The following is a 17913-nucleotide window of genomic DNA, read 5'->3' on the forward strand; positions in this document are numbered from 1 at the left end:
AATAATAGATACTTTCATCTACGTATTCGCAAATTTTCATTCTTCCTTTATTTTTTTTTAGGTTTTCGTAAAGTTTTGTGTTTTTTGATCGGACTATTATTCTTAGTTGGGTTTTTTTATTGTCTTACAATCTAATCGATTATTGATTTTATGTTCTTTGTTTCTCGAAACTACGTATAAGCTGTGTATCAATTCATGTGGGAAGCGTCCATTCTAAGATTCTGAGTTGATTTTAGTTGCATAAATCTATGAATCTTCCACCATTGTTGTTCGTGGTATCTTATTCGTATTTTCCTACCAATTCATCCCCATCTTTTCTTCCTAATCTACGGTAAATATCCCCATTAATATTATTTTCAGCTATGGAAATTCTTTTTACGGAATATTTATACGGAAGCTACAGAAATAATAATTATTTTAATTGTCAATAACATAAAAAAGTTTCTTTTTATTTTATATTACAATTATTATTATAGAACATATAAATAAATAAAATATATACAAAGATTGAAGAGTATTTGATAAAAATTAGTCAACAAACAGTATAAAAATGTTAACATTACCAATTTATATATTATTACTTAGTCGATTCAGTGATTCTTCTAATAATAATATGATTTTTACTAAAGATAACAATTTATAAGAGCTCTTTAAAAATAATAAGATAGTTAAGTATTTTGTATCGGAAATGAACTATGTATTAATAACATTTGTTTTTTAATTTAGATAATATATCTAACACTGACGATGTAGGCACCAGCGACAATAAATCACAATTTACGAGAATGGTAATGAAGAATTATTTAATAATATGTATCATAAAATGGACATGCAGCTCTGGGTTTCAAAACAAATATCATGAAAACAAAAACAATTATTATAGGTAGAAATAATTACCCAAACGCAAAGATAATGTCGCTGGAGAAGAAATCGAACAAGTTAGGCAGTTTAAACACTTGGGCTGTCTGCTGAACGAGGGTTGGGACCCTGACACTGAAATAAAGAGCAGAGTAGAACAAGCCAGAAATGCTTTTTTGAGGCTTCGTAAATCTTTGACTGATCGCAAGTTGGATTTCAACCCGAGATACAAGATGCTTAAGTGTTACGTTTAAATAATACTGCATACTTAAGGCATATATATTATACACTTTTCAGCAATTGGTACTCGAAGGAAAGATAGAGGGTAAGAGATGTCCAAGGCGTAAAAATATGTCATGACTGCGTAATATTCGCCAATGGACAGGAATACATACAGTCGGAAAAATGAAAGAATACCCATGAACGAACCTATAAAACACGCTGTATTTTCCTGTCACCGTGTCACAAAGAAAATTGTCCAGTGCAAGTACATGTAACAATAATTATTACATGTACTTGCGCTGCCCAATTTTTTGTGTGATACGGTGACAGGAAAATACCTCGTGTTTTATATGTTCGTTCATGGGTATTCTTTCATTTTTCCTACTTGTAGTTATAAAATGGTTCTGAATGCTGCTAAAAACAGAATAATTTAATCCTGACTATCTAACATGTTACCTGACAAGACAATGTACGACGGACGCCAAGAAGAAATGCACCTTAAGAAGAAGAATAAGATGGACTGAGATGCACTTAAAAAATGAAAGAAAATAAACCAAACTGCAAAATAAGATGAAAAAGAGATCAATATATAATTTCAGTTAAGATACAGCAGGTATAACGCCAACAACCTATGAAAAAGAGAAAGTTTAACCATTTACATTTAACCATTAAAAATAAAATTATAAACACTTTTATTATACATAGTTCATTTTTGGACAATAATACTTTAATTATCATTTTATGTTAAGAATATGTAAAAATAGTAACCTCTTTAAATTCAGTTTTTAAACTATAACCAAAAAACAAGCGCATTATTTTCCTGTTACATATTTGTGGAAGTTAAATAGGTTCTGTTTAAAAACTGAAAATCATAAAAATTTGTAAGGTGTGTAATACATAAATGTCTCCAAGAAGGTAAAACATTCTCTATTGATAGTCCGTCCTAGATATTATAGATTTTACTTTAAAATGTGTCAAATATACATGATATTATTTTACAATAAGAAGTTTTATATTTTTAAAAATTATTTATTCTCTGTGTTGCAACATAACATGTTTGTCTCTTGTCTCATAACAAGACAATAAATAAGTTACTAAGGAGTGTAGGTTTTAATAACTTATTCAACATGAACAAATATATAAAATGTGCACGCAAGCGCGAATAATGTACTATTCTCTAAAGAGTATAAACTCACTTCGTTCGTGTCGAGACGCTAATTCAGTGAAGCCGTGTCGTGGCATTACTTCCGTCTTCCGTGACGCTCTTTAGGTCGTCACAGAAGTAGCGCCACGTAAAGCTTTAAAATAGCGTTTACTTAAAAGTTATAAAATTAATTTGTTGTTTCGAAAAGTGCAAAATGGGGCAAAATCGTCAATTGTTTATAACTGTTGTAAAAAATCAACCTAGTATTTATTATTACGCCCAAAGTTGTATAATTACAAAATTTTTCGCGTAAGTACGTATAATATGCATAAGTGCGACAGAGAAGCACCATATAGTGTGGTGCGCTGAGGCGGCTTAAAAATCGAGTGGACGCGCATAATATAACAATTAAAAAACAATGGTCTAAATTGAAATAAGCCCCGATTTTTCTTCAGAATCTTAAAATTGAATGATAACGGACTATCAAATATGAGAGATTTTCTATTATCAAAACTTTTGGACTTTCTTAGAATTGATTTGTTTGCATAAGATCACAGAAAGGTTTAATATCCATTATTAAAATAACATATTGCTTAGGTAACTATAAAAGTAATAATATTTTTTACAACATATTGCTTGCACTTGTACAAACACTTGCACGATTGGCCTATTAGTATTTATTGCATACTAAGATTTTTGAAGTTATACTTCTTTACGATCGAGAGTGAAATTTTATAATGCCGGGCGCATGCGCACACAGACAGTATGTATTTCGTTGCTAATCTTTCAAGATATGTACGTATCAGCGCTGTCAGCGCAAATAAGTCATATTATATCATATAAAAGGATATATTAGTGTTCTTAGTAAATGTATTATTTATTATAATTTTTGTGTCTTTGGATTTGTCTTCCTCGGGAATAAGATATTTATAAGCTGTGAAAGCAAAAGGGATATAGCTCGGTGGTAGAGCGTGTGACCGGAGATCAAGAGGTCCCGGGTTCAAATCCCGGACGATTCATATTCTTTTTTTTTATATTTTTGGTATCGTTCTAATAAAAATTTTTTAAAAGTGGGAGGTAAAGAAAGTTAGTTTAATATTTAAATAAAATACAAATAACCTGTTAAGTATATTAATTTCGTTGAAATCATAATAATAGAAGTATAACTTCTTACGTGCGTACAAAGTACACACACATTCTTTTTTTTTTACCAAGAAATTGTTGTTGCATTTTAAAAGATGCACGAATTAACAATACCGAATGTTATTGTTACAATTTATGCTGTTAATATATGTTTAAAAATATTATTCAATATACTAATAGCCCATCCTGTACAATTAGATCAAATATGTAGCTAACTTGTTACGCTGAAGTAACTCTAAGTAAGTGGTAGTTAATTGCACAATACACTTTCTGATTGCAAAGTTAAAATTACCAATATACAATAATTGTATTTGTAAACCAATATACAATATGACTACTCAAATTATATGAGTGAATTAAAATATTGATCCATAAATGCGTAAAATAACAAAAAGAGTAATGTATTTTTTCTACGACCGTTTAATAACATGCTCATTATTCACTATTTTTGAATAGATAATATCGCCCATTACTTTACCAGTGAGTAATAGTTCATTACTCACGGGTCATTAATAAATAAACTTTGACACAAATTTTTCATGGGGAACTTAACACGAGGAAAGTGTGTGCTAACCTTTTGCCAAGCCTAACGGCGGAACAGAAAATGCATCGTAGACATTTGTTCTGTCATCCTGAATTGAAAAGAACTGAGACTCAGACAATGGTCATAACTTGTGAAGAAACATCATCATTGAACCCCTATGCGGGGTTGGCTTCCCTAATTGCATTTCTCCATACACAATTTGATCTTGGGTCATATCAATGTTAATCCCCTTTAACAACATGTCCTGCCTTATCGCCTCCCCCCAGGTCTTCTTTGGTCTTCCTCTCCTACTCCTTCCAGGAATCTGCACTTCAGCTATTCTTCGTATTGGGCGATTAAACGTCTTGACGTTGACATGGACCGTTCAATATGATCCTGAAAACAAGAGGCAATCCATGCAGTGGAAGATTCCAATCTTTCCGAAAGTAAAAAAAAGATGATAAGCAAATCCAAATTCAAGGCAATTTGGATTGCTTTCTTCAATGTCCGGGGTGTAGTTCACATGGAATGAGTAGCACAAGGTCGAACAGTGTTAATCAATATTAGAATTTACAGGTTTTAAAAGGTATGTTTTAATGTTGTTCTGAAGCTATTTTCTTGTGGCATTTTTATAATCAACTATTTTCAATGGGAAATAAGCCACAATTTTACCAAAAAAGTGATTTTATTAACGTTTCGACGCCCAGGTCGGATGTCGTTGTCAAAATACAAAATAATACTAGATTAAACAAAAATGTTGTTGCTTAGCAAAAAACTCTTCTAATAATTTATTTAATCTGACTCATTTATATCGGCAATTCAGGCATGTATTATACATTTTTTAAGTAGAAGACTTTGAAATGATATTGCCAATATTGATGAGTTGCGTTCCTGGGACGACTTTATTAAAAGATAGTTCATTCGATTACATGAAATCAACCTCAACTCAAGAATATCCGCCACAAAAAATCATAGCATGTGATCTGTCTTTAAAATGACAACCAAATGCAACGGTGGCAGTAAAATTCTCGCGCTAGAGATTCCATAGTAAATCACGAGAGAAAACCAGGAAAAAACCTCGTGATACTATCCGACATCGTAAGTATTTGGGCTTACATTTAGTTTACTCTCAAAACTAATACCAAATTCTGACTTTAATATAATATATGCTATTTTAAATTATAAATAATATTAATAATACATAGATATTATATAAATAATACTAAAATATAAAATTTGTACTAACTCGATATGTTATTGACTTACTAATCGTGATATTTTCTTTCTATTGACTTCCTCTTTCAGTATGGGTAACCGCATCCTACTGCATTCTACCGAAGAATTTGCGACACAATTGTTTTCATTTAGCATAATTAGAGCCGCTTCTTTGATTTTTCTCTTTTTACTATCTGTTTCTTTCAGGACTATACTTGAATCTCTCCACTGAACTCTATGTTTATTATCCCATGCGTGTTGACATATTTGAGATCTATCATACTCTCTATTTTTAATATAAGACTGATGCTCACTTATTCTAACGTTTAATGGTCTTGATGTTTCACCTAAATAAAATTGTCCGCATTCACAATATGTATAATTAATATTATTTATAATTTAAAATAGCATATTATATTATATTAAAGCCAGAATTTGGTATTAGTTTTGAGAGTAAACTAAATGTAAGCCCAAATACTTACGATGTCGGGATAGTATCACGAGGTTTTTCCTGGTTTTCCCTCGCGATTTACTATGGAATTTCTAGCGCGAGAATTTTACTGCCACGGTTGCGTTTGGTTGTCTTTTTAAAGAAAGATCACATGCTATGATTTTTTGTGGCGGATATTCTTGAGTTGAGGTTGATTTCATGTAATCGAATGAACTATATTTTAATAAAGTCGTCCCAGGAACGCAACTCATCAATATTGGCAATATCATTTTAAAGTCTTCTACTTTAAAATGACATGCATGAATTGCCGATATAAATGAGTCAGATTAAATAAATTATTAGAAGAATTTTTTGCTAGCAACAACATTTTTGTTTAATCTAGTATTATTTTGTATTTTGACAACGACACCCGACTTGGGCGTCGAAACGTTAATAAAATAATTTTTTTTTTGGTAAAATTGTGACTTATTTCCCATTGAAAATAGTTGGTATGTTTTAAGTTACATGCATTATATATATTTTTTGGTTAGTGACTTAATTGGTTGTTTTCTATTTTCTCATGAGCCGGCCACTAGCAAAATTAAGAGATTTGAGAAATGTAGAATTAATTGTACATATTTTCCAACTTTGAATTATTTTACGCAATTACACTTCTTCGACATTCCCCATATCGAAATAGGCCTTTCCCAATATCGAAATACGCCTTTTATTGTTTACGGGTGTTTTAACTTTGCGTAAAAAATTATATTTAATAAATGTTTACACTTCGATAAAATAATTAAAATATCTATTAAACCGAGATGAATGCAACTAATAATAAAATCTATTTCACTTAAGATTTCTCTTACATGCTCCTTTTGTGGGTCTAGGACGTTTCATCGCCGCCGTTTCGATGCCGCCAGTTCGATGCCGATGCCGGCCGATTCATCGCCAGTCAATTAATCGCTATCTGATATATTTCCGAATTTTCGACAGTTACAATTATTAGTTATTTTTAGTATTAATTAGGAATTCTAGGAAATGCGAGATATGACTGCGATGAAATGGACTGGCGATGAACCGGCGGCATCGAAACGGCCGGCGATGAACCGGCGGCATCGAAACGTCCCATTCCGTCCTTTTGTCCACAAAAATGGTTCCAATAAATGCATAATACATATTATAAAAAATACTATGTGAATATATTCCGATAATAAATTATGTATTACACTTAAAGCGTTGCACTTTTTATTTCATATTTTATATGATTCCACAATCGATCTGTAAAAGTGCTAATATGTCTTTTGTGTAGGCCGTAATTTAACTAATCTGTTCCAAAGTTTCATAAAATACATTATACAAACCCACATCCACCTATTTCTAGCCTATACACCAGGGCGCATCTGTAAAAATATTAGTACATTTGGATGTTGAAAGGTGACTTATATTTATTTGCAGAGATTGCTTGAAAATAACTCATATAATAATATTTGAGTTATCCTCCCACTCAAAAAGGTCCGGAACATTGTTTAAATAATCAAAATGTCAAAATATGTAGGAAAAATTCGATTTTTTTATTGGATTTTTTTATTATAACTTTAAAACTATTCATTTTCGAGAAAAGTTGCACCTACATAAAAGTTGCGTAATTAAATTTCCTACAATATAGGATTAACTGAAAATTTTAAAAATGGTCACCCTTGTTGCAAAATAGCAATAATTTCGAAAAAAACATAAAAAACAAGTATTCGCATTTTACCTTTTTCAACCATTTATGCTACACTTAGGACCTTCATATTTTACCCAGAAATACTTTATGATATGATAAAACATTACTATAAATTTCATTAAGATCGGTTTAATAGATTTTGCAAAATAAATTTTGCAATCCAGCTTTCGCAAAAAAAATTCATTTTTTCAAAATGTTGCATCTCTGAAAATAAAGCAGACAGCAAGTTGAATTTTTTTTTACATATAAAAGAATACTGTACCTTTAATTTGCAATTTGCAAAATTAAAATCGGTTAACTACCACGGCGTCAGGATTTTTTTTTTAAATGAACATTAATTTTTGGTGCTACGCGCAGGACAGCGAATACGTTCGCTCTGATTGGGCATTCCAATGACCTTTGATAATGATAGATAAATTTTAATTTTTAGTACATTTCGAAATAAATAAATAAATTTGTTTATTGCAAAATAAAAACACATACTCTGTCCTTTGAAATAACACTTTTTTTAGCAAAAACTTTCTTTGTTCATATATTTTAACTTAGAAAATAAAAAGTTTTATTTTTAAACATATTATGCAATTGTTTACACAATGTTTCACAAACAATAATCAAACTAGTTTGATTTTTGTGGAACTAAAATATAAACATACAACAAAATATAGAGTAAGAAAATAATATATTAGATAAAGATTGGAAGAAATTTTGGTGGAAATCAAGTTTTGTGAATCGAACAACGCTGTCGTGCGCGTAGCACCAAAAATTAATGTTTATTTAAAAATATTCCTGACGCCGTGGTAGTTAACCGATTTTAATTTTTGCAAATTGCAAATGAAAGGTACAGTACTCTTCTATTTGTAAAAAAAATTAACTTGCTATCTGCTTTATTTTCAATCCTGCAACAATTTGAAAAAATGAATTTTTCTTGCGAAAGCTGGATTGCAAAATTTATTTTGCAAAATCTATTGAACCGATCTTAACTAAATTTACAGTATTGTTTTATCATATCATAAAGTTTTTCTGGGTGAAATATGAAGGTCCTAAGTTTAGCAGAAATGGTTGAAAAACGTAAAATGCGAATACTTGTTTTTTATGGTTTTCTCGCACTTATTGCTATTTTGCAACAAGGGTAACAATTTTAAAAATTTTCAATCAATCTTATATTGTAGGAAATTTAGTTACGCAACTTTTATTTTTGAGCAACTTTTCTCGGAAGTGAATACTTTTAAAGTTATAATAAAAAAACGAAGAAAAAAATCGAATTTTTCCTTCATTTTTTGAAATTTTGATTATTTAAACAATGTTCCGGACCTTTTTGAGTGGGAGGATAACTCAATTATTATTATATGAGTTAATTCCAAGCAATTTCTGCAAAAAAATTTAAGTCACCTCTCAACGTCCATCTCAAAACAGATCTGCCCTGGACTACTAATCATGTGACAGATTTTTTGACTGGAAAGAATGGCATACGATACGTGATTTGAAGGCGAATTTCAGTTTGGTTTCAAGAGTGAATTCGGTATAACAGAGGCGTTATTTGGCATCCAGATTCTCAAAAAGAGATATTGACATATAAATAATGATGCACGTACCTGCTTTGTCGATTGCAAGAAAGCTTTTGATAATGTTAAACAAGATAAGTTAATTGCTATGTTAAATGACATCAGTTTGGAAGGACGGAACATTCGGATAACAGTCGGTTTGTACTGGAATCACACAGCTGACAATATAATTAAAGGTCAGAGGCCAGAAGAGGTTCCTATTAAGAGAGGAGCTCGACAGACATATGTGTCTTCTCCGTTTTTGTTTAATTTATATGTAGAAAAGACCTTCGGAAAAGTTGTGGAAGACAGAATAGAAGGTATAATTATAATGACAACGGAGTAGTTATTTACAACTTAAGATAAAGGTACTGATGGCACAGTTTTGCTAGCAACGGATAAATATGATTTACAGATACTTCTCTCAATGGTAAGAGACCATAGTAGAGAAAAGGGTTTGAATGTTAACACAAAAACCAAGCGGGTAGTCATCAGCAAAAACAAAAATATAACTGAATAGAGTTAGGTGAATGAAAAAAGGAATTTACATCAGGAAATCAAACGCAGAATACTAAAAGAACATAATTTAAGAAGATACAAAACGTATTAACCACCGATCTTTCTATAAACCGTATGTTTCTCTAATACTTAGAATGGTTAGGTATTAAAATAACAAACTCCTTAAAAAGATAGAGGGATTTGAAATGTGGATCCACAAGCCCGTTTTCAGAGTCTCCTGGACGGATAGTCACAAATCAGGCAGTGCTGGAAAGACTGAATAATATTGAACTTAAAATTATATTTACAATAAAGAAGATAAAATTTGAGTTTCTTGTCCACATCTCTAGAGGCATAAGACATCAGTTCCTACAGCTTATATTGCAAGGAAAGATAGTTGATCGAAGAAGCGTGGGACATGATAAGCGTTCGGAATAACATCGGTTGAACTATTCCGTCTAGCAGTATCGACAGTGGTCATATTGATAGCAACCTCTACCATTGATTATAAATATTCCTCTGTACTTATTAATCAATGCCTCTACAGAAGAGGCTGAATGCAAGAAGAGAGTAGAATCGAGATGTAATATAAAAAATAATTTTGTTCTGAAGCTATTTTCTTGTGGCATTTTTATAATCAAGTATATTCAAATGGGAAATAAGCCACAATTTTACCTAAAAATGATTTTATTAACGTTTCGACGCCCAAGTCGGGTGTCGTTGTCAAAATACAAAATAATACTAAATAAACAAAATGTTGTTGCTTAGTAAAAAATTCTTCTAATAATTTATTTAATCTGACTCATTTATATCGGCAATTCAGAATATATAATAAATGTATAATACGTGTCTGAATTGCCGATATAAATGAGTCAGATTAAATAAATTATTAGAAGAATTTTTTACTAAGCAACAACATTTTGTTTATTTAGTATTATTTTGTATTTTGACAACGACACTCGACTTGGGCGTCGAAACGTTAATAAAATTATTTTTAGGTAAAATTGTGGCTTATTTCCCATTTGAATATACTTGATTAAAAAATAATTATTTAATAATGGCTACCTGTAAAGTTTCACCGGATATTCATTATATGGCTGACAATCTCGCTAAAGAGAAGTTTGTACCTATTTTATCGGACCAGCCACCACCATCCTTCACAAATACAAGCAATTACCAACACTCTTATAACAAGATCCATACAACTAAGCGATGAATACAATTAAGAAGGAAAAGTTAAAAAAGAAAAATGGCATCTCAAACCGAAACGGCTGTAACCAACAAATAAGCACGAAAGATACAGAATACCATGATATTACTCCGATAGACAAAACCACCACAATAGATATATCAAAAGCTGATTTCTACATCAAAGAAACCACAGACAGAATTGGACGGCTTCTACGCAAACATGACATCGCCACTGCATACAAGCCCCTAAGAACAATCAAATTTACATAAAAAAAGCCAAAAACGAAATAGCTCTTAAAACTCAAGGAGTTTATAGCATATTCTGTGGCACTTGTGACCAATAATACGTAGGGCAGACCAACCGACGAATATCCTCTGAACTAGTAGATAAGAACACGCTCTGTATAAGAAAGCATCAAACCACATCAGCACTATCAACATCAACACAACATAAAATTGAGCAACAAACACGTCAAGAAATAGCGGGAAACCAACACTATATTGACAAGAGAAACAAGGATATTTAGAGAGGCCGAAGCCCAAGGTGGCATGAATACAAAGCACGACGGTCTAAATTTACATCAAACGTGGAAATCTCTGATAAAAATTGGATTCTTTCAACAGACCAAAATCCGACGTAACAGAATGTCCGAGAAGGGGGCGGACCCTCCAGCTCAACCGAGACCGTTCAATTCATGGTATGACATAAGACCTCGCACAATATAAAAACACAAATACACGCGACCAAATACGACCAAGCTATTCCAGATTCAACTTCGATAACATCGTGTATGTCAAATGTGATTTTTATGGAATGAGGCCAAAGGACCCCTTGAAATTCAAATTCAACGAGAGGAATCTTTAATAACTCATCAAATGTTGAACAACTTTGAATAACGACATTGAACAAAATTATCGTGTTTAAATCGTCAGGGAAAGCTAACACTTTCTTACAATATTTATATCTCTGCATATGGAAAACGAAAAAAAACTATTTATTCAGGTTCCAAGCACGTCAAATGATCGATTATAAATACTAGATTTCACGCCTAAAATATATTTTCACAAATTTTGATTTTCACAAATTTTCAACCGAGCCACCAGACCCTGATGAAGAACTGGAAGAACTAATTAGCGCAGCATGTCCAATGTCCCTTCCAATCAAAAGTTTTACTCCTATAGAAGTCAAGAAAGAAATAACCAAACTCAACTCACGAAAGGCTCCAACTTATGACTTAATCTCGGCACAAGTACTAAAACAACTTCCTCGTAAGGCCATTATTATGCCAACAGTAATATTTAATCGCATGCTAAGTTTATCATACTTTCCAAAAATATGGAAATTTGCAGAAATCATAATGATCCTTAAGCCAGGCAAAGCGCCCAATGAAGTAACATCTTATCGACCCATCAGCCTACTCCCAATCGTTAGCAAAGTTTTTGAAAGATTGCTCCTACAAAAAATATACGCAGATCATGAATTCCTAACATTACTACCAGAACATCAGTTTGGTTTTCGGGAAAATCACTCTACTACATAACAAGTCCATCGAATAGTAAATGAAATATCAAAAACTCTCGAAGAAAAGAAATACTGCAACGCTGTATTCCTAGATATCTCACAAGCGTTTGACAAAGTTTGGCACATAGGTCTGCTTGGCTTTGGCAATCAAATCCTACTTAGCAAATAGATATTTCTCAGTAAAATTCAAAGACCAACAATCCAGCCTCTGTCCTATTAACTCCGGAGTTCCGCAAGGTAGTGTTCTCAGACCGCTGCTGTTCTCGCTCTACACAGCCGATATACCAGAGTCTCATAATACTACGATCGCTTCCTTTGCTGATGACGTAGCAATACTAGCTGTAAATGAAGATCACATACAAGCCTCACAAGACCTGCAACACCATCTGGACATACTCAGTGAATGGTACACAAAATGGCGAAAAAAGTAAACAAAACAAAATCACCTCAAGTAACGTTAACCAACCGCCACAACACATGCCCACCTGTAAGAATGGAAAATGTACGAATACCAACAGTAACAGACGCTAAACACCTTGGCCTCCATCTTGACCAACGTCTTACTTGAAAAAACATATCCAGACCAAAAGAAGACAACTAGACTTGGAATTCCGGCAAATGTATTGGCTTCTTGGACGCAGATCAAAACTCAACATCCAAAACAAAATTCTTCTGTACAAAGCAATACTCAAACCTATTTGGTACTAAGGACTACATCTCTGGGGCTGTGCAAAGTCAACATCACTGAATACCATCCAACGATTTCAGTCTAAAGTTCTAAGATCAATAGTGGATACACCATGGTACGTAACTAATCAAACACTTCACGAAGACTTAAATATACCTTTCATCAGAGAAGAAATCCATCGAGCCACGGAGTCACAAAATCAGCGTACCATTCACCATGACAATGAGTTAGTAAGGGAATTATTCCATAATGGCCCTGCCACAAGGAGACTAGAAAGAACCTGGCCTCAGGACCTATTTTAAAACTTAAACATAAATAGAATAAGATGAGACATCATTGGAAGTCTCTTCTTCATGCCCAAAATCATGGAACAAATTTACTTAATACTCTTTTAATAATGTAGATTGTAAATAAACACAATTACATAAAAAAACAAATTTTGATCATTACATTATTGTACTACTAACAGTGTTATTTAATGTTGAATTAAAACACTCAAAGGTTCAAAAGTTTCCAGAGTCTTTCACAATAACAAACAATGAAAACAAAAACAAATAACTGCAATTGCCGATTTTTCATAATCAAACTGATAATAGTATGTAGCATCCAATCCGAAATATCGTACACAATTCGGAGTGAGTGACAATCCGAATTGTCAATTTTTGAAAAACAATTTTTGCATAATTCCAAAGGAAATATTTTGTTGTGTGTTACTCGTGTATATATGTGGATGTGCTTTGTATTCCAATATATTTAAAATAAACGTACAAATTTACAAACTAATCTTTTTGTACTAACAAATAAAATTTTATTATGTATTACTATCAATTAATATGCTTTAAGTTAAATAAAAAAATCTAAATGTCTACAAAATAATTGACGAAATAAATATTTGACTATGATTTACTTTTTCCTACCCGACGGTTTTACTTTATTTCAGAAATTCTATGATTACTTTAACATCACTTAGTATGTGGTAAGTTTAGATAACTGGAACTATTTGATATTTTTGTTTTCTATTTTGAACTACTCTTTACATTTACCCAATAAATATTTTGATACAAAACTAAATTCTAATGAAAAGTGTTTAATTTTAATACAGGGTTGAAAGAAGTTTATTTTTTCAATAAAAATTATTTTTCAATTTTGCGTTTTTTGGAAAAATACTAATAATTCACTTGTATAAAAGTTACTGTTACAATTTAATAGAAAGTTTATTGCCTCGACCCTGTCTGAGTCCTTAATTGATCATTTATTAGCCAAAAAAGTGGAAATATTATTCGTAGTGTAAACTTGGAGCATTTTTTTCTCCGGACGTTTCACACGTAAATATACCTTTGGAATGGCACCTTATACGCTGTTATTATAATTAGAGTGGAAAATAAAATAGGCTTTAGCATTCTTCAAACATTCCTTAAATAAAATAGTTCCGTCATGCAATGAAAGAAATTTGGAAGAATTCTTTTATTATGATTTATTGAGTAAATCAAATGAGGTAGAAAAAACAATACAGACTTGAAGAGTTAATACTTTTTAATAAATTTTAATTGGGTAACTTGTTTTAATAAATAATTCTGATAATTAAAAGACCAAGTTTTCACTATAATGGCATATAAAACAACATAATGCTACATCCCACCAGAATGAAAACAATGGGAACCTTCTCTAGTTCCACCTCCGAGCCTTCTACAATTTGCAAGCCATACGGATGCTGAGACTAAGGAAGATGAGGGAATTCTACAATTTACAATTCACGTCCCATCTGCTCAGCGCTGTAAAGTTCCAACGAGAATGGTTCCCTTCGTACTCCAATCAGAGTAAATGTAAATAAAAAATGAATAACCATTTTCAATTTCGTTGCAAAACGAAAATACAGCCGAACCGTATACCAGTCCAATCAGAGAGTGCAGCAAGCACCTCTACCGATTTCGTAACTTATTAGTCTCTTATCAGAAGGCACATATGCTGCTCTCTCTGATCCAACCAAAACAAACCCCAGCGTGCAGTCCCGGATTGCAACGAACGAAATGGCATAGATGCCCTAGCGGCAACTGCTAGCAAAAAGACTAAGATTTGACCTCTAATGGCATATAAAACAACATAATGCTATTCTACACTACACCAGAATGAAAACAATGGGAACCTTCTCTGGTTACACCTCCGAGGCTTCTACAATTTGCAAGCCATACTGAAAAGCCATACAACTTAACCGAGCTGAGCAGATGGGACGTGAATTGTACATTGTAGAATTCCCTCATCTTCCTTAGTCTCAGCATCCGTATGGCTTACAAATTGTAATCTATGCTATTTCGTTCGTTGCAATCCGTGACTGCACGCCGGGGTTTGTTTTGGTTGGATCAGAGAGAGTAGCATATATGCCTCCTGATGAGAGACTGATAAGTTTTGAAACCGGTAGAGGCGCTTGCTGCACTCTCTCGTATTTTCGTTTTGCAACGAAATTGAAAATGGTTATTCATTTTTTAATTCTGATAATGTAAATAATTTTTTATAACACTATTTTTATTATACAGTGGACTCTCTCTATAACACGGATATTACGAGGTTTCGCTTATAACGAGGTACACTAGATGTCCCATGAAATTCCTATTGAACTATAACACCCCTATAACGAGGCATATTTGGTTATAACGAGGAAAAATGAAATCGAACAATATGTTTCTTTACCTGTTTTTAGCGCAGTAATGGCTATAAATAAATACCTAAACTGCCTGTATATAGAAATGCCCAACATCTGTGTTATTATCGAGGCCAGTGTTGTAATAAACTTCACCGTCTGTAATAAACTTCTTTCTGTTTATCTATCCACCGATATTGAATATTTCCGATGGCGAAGTCTCATTGTTTAGGTCGACCATCATCATTATCATCATGCAACCTCTTCTGTCCACTGCTGGATATAGGTCTCTCCCACTCTTCACTGTTCTGTGCTTCTTGTTGCCATTTCTTGGATATTCGGTTAATGTCGTCCATCCAGCGTGTTGGTGGTCGTCCTCTGCTGCGTTTTTCTTCTCTTGGGCGCGTCAATTAGTTTTCTGGTCCATCTTGAGTCTTTCAGTCGCGCTACGTGACCTGCCCAATTCCATTTCAGCTTGGCTATATGTTCAACGACATCAGTGATACCTGTTCTTTTCCTTAAGTCTTGGTTCCTTATTTTGTCTTTTTCTGTCACGCCGAGAATCGATCTTTCCATACGCCTTTGTGCCACTCGCATTTTTAGTGCTGTTGTTTTTGTGAGCGTGAGAGTTTCTGCTCCGTATGTCATAACAGGAAGAACACATCTTCCGTTTCATAGCTGTCGGGATGTTGCTCTTAAAGATGTCTCTTAGTGAACCATACGCCGCCCAAGCAAGTGTTATTCGTCGTTGAAATTCGCAAGTCTGATTGTCCTTGCCTATTCTGATTTCATGACCGAGATATATTTACTTTCCTGTCAATTCTACCACTTGATTTTGGATGGTTAGGTGTTCGCTGGGAACTAAATTTGTCATAGATTTGGTCGACCGACCTGACCAAATTTACGACAGGTCGACCATCGACACCTAATAAACTACGTAAGAGGCATCAAAACATTTCAATATTATTGTTGTCTGATATAACGAGATCCGCTTATACCGAGGTAATTAGTCGGCTCACCGCCCGATGGCACCACTATCGCAAGAGAAATTTACTATCGTGAAGATAGTAAATCTATACCGAGTGGGGCAAAACGGTCACAGGGCGCTACTATGCCGAATTATTGGGCCGGTTCAACACTGAAGAAAGAAAGTGCACTTCCACCATGACAACCAGCTCACACCTCAGCCGTCGCCATACCAAATTGTGCGAATTTGGACTTGGACTATATTTTTGTTCAAATACTTCAGGGTTAGAATTGTTGGACACATTTGTTGTTACGTTTTGTATCAAAATAAATCGGGAAAATATAAAGGTATGGTCCTTTTCATAGGCATTTTTCAGTGCGTCACAAATGATAGAAAAAAAGGTAAGTCCGTGATAATACACATTTATAACATTTTAGTTAAATCTGACAGTTGTCACATTTTATTTGCAATTTGGCATAAAAACAAATAAAATTGTGTTTATTGCATTTATAAAATGGTATTTTCTTTGATTTGTATAGTCTTATAAATTGTACAGATTATACTCGTAGATATATTATACAGTGCTAGTCAAAAGTCCGTACCCCCCCTCTTATCTTTTGAACGGTTTTACCTATAATAGTGAAATTTGGATGGAGGAAATTAACTGACGTAAGCTTCTTAACTAGTTATGACAGGTGACGTAATAGTGACAGATGACGTTACAGAGCCACTGTGACCGATAATTTTAAATGGGACCTTATGGCAAGTGATACCTCGTTTGAAAGGTATTCAAAATACCTACTCAGCCATACTATTTTTTTTGTGTTTTAGTTGATTTTGATTTTGGTGAATAAATTAAATAAATATAATATTGTAGCTTCGCATTTAATTAATAAAAATTCAAATGTACGCCTATGGATTTTTTGTCAAAAAAGTTGAGGTTTTTCGATTCTCTAGTAGTTTTTACGTCAACGTCAACCTTTTTGACAAGTAATCATAGGCGGAATTTTGAATTTTGAATTAATTAAATGAAACTACAATTTTATATTTATTTCATTAATTCGTCAAAATTAGCTTAAACTTAAACAATATTAGTATGACTGAATAGGTATTTTCAATACCTTTCAAACGAGGTGTCACTTGCCATAAGGTCCCATTTAAAATTATCTGTCACAGTGGCGCTGTAAAGTCATCTGTCACTATTACGTCACCTGTCATGACTAGTTAAGAAGCTTACGTCCGTTTATTTCCTATCTCCAAATTTCACTATTATAGGTATAACCGTTCAAAAGATACGAGGGGGGGTACGGACTTTTGACTAGCACTGTATAATTCGTAAATAATTTTTTTCGATTACAGTGCCATCTATCGACAACTAAAATAAATGTTATAAATGTCTGTAATCACGGACGTGCCTTTTTTTCTGTCACATACAATTTAATGAGTTAGAAAGAAATCGAAAAACTGTGACGCACTGAAAGATGCCTATGAAAAAATATTAACATAGATGTAACTATCGATGAATTTATATCTGCAAGATGATCTTATTTTAAATTCGAGTTAGTACTGTAGTTTACTGTTTAAAATAAATTTGGCACAATTAAAAA

The 17913-nt window shown here is 32.9% G+C and overlaps 1 protein-coding gene across 1 annotated transcript in view; it reads right to left on the reverse strand.

Moving 5' to 3' along the window:
* Nucleotides 1-477: 477 nt before the first annotated feature.
* LOC126880388 (guanine nucleotide exchange factor subunit Rich) overlaps nucleotides 478-17913 on the reverse strand; it is a 109419-nt gene continuing 91983 nt past the window's right edge. The window contains exon 19 of the mRNA XM_050644223.1: nucleotides 478-4286. The gene's annotated coding sequence lies outside the window, so the exon portion shown is untranslated. The remainder of the gene's footprint in view (nucleotides 4287-17913) is intronic.

Source organism: Diabrotica virgifera, chromosome 2 (assembly GCF_917563875.1).
Source record: "Diabrotica virgifera virgifera chromosome 2, PGI_DIABVI_V3a".
In the NCBI taxonomy this organism is placed as follows: domain Eukaryota; kingdom Metazoa; phylum Arthropoda; class Insecta; order Coleoptera; family Chrysomelidae; genus Diabrotica; species Diabrotica virgifera.